Source organism: Mycteria americana, chromosome 3 (genome assembly GCF_035582795.1).
Source record: "Mycteria americana isolate JAX WOST 10 ecotype Jacksonville Zoo and Gardens chromosome 3, USCA_MyAme_1.0, whole genome shotgun sequence".
Classification (NCBI taxonomy): domain Eukaryota; kingdom Metazoa; phylum Chordata; class Aves; order Ciconiiformes; family Ciconiidae; genus Mycteria; species Mycteria americana.
In genome coordinates, this window is record NC_134367.1 from 17,754,157 (window position 1) to 17,754,509 (window position 353).

Consider the following 353-nt stretch of genomic DNA (forward strand, 5'->3'; position numbering starts at 1 on the left):
TTCAAGCCCCTCTTGACTTCAAGCAGATACAAGCATGCAGGTAATTTCTTCCCTGACAGGAACAAAACTATATACAAGCTTGATTCTGAACATATGCAAACCCAAAACACCCATTTATCCTCCAACTGGCCGTTAATCTTCAAAAATATAAAAATCTCTCAATTTAATTTTTGTAATTCTACATTTAGATAGGTTAAGATTTTTTCTTATTTCTTGTACATGCACGTAAGAAAAAGAACATATGCACACTTTGCCTGCTTTTATTATGATCTATATGCACAAATGTAGTTGCTATAAGGTTGCTCATCCATTATTTGAAATAACTCAGCAGTTTCACAGTCACAGAATTGAAA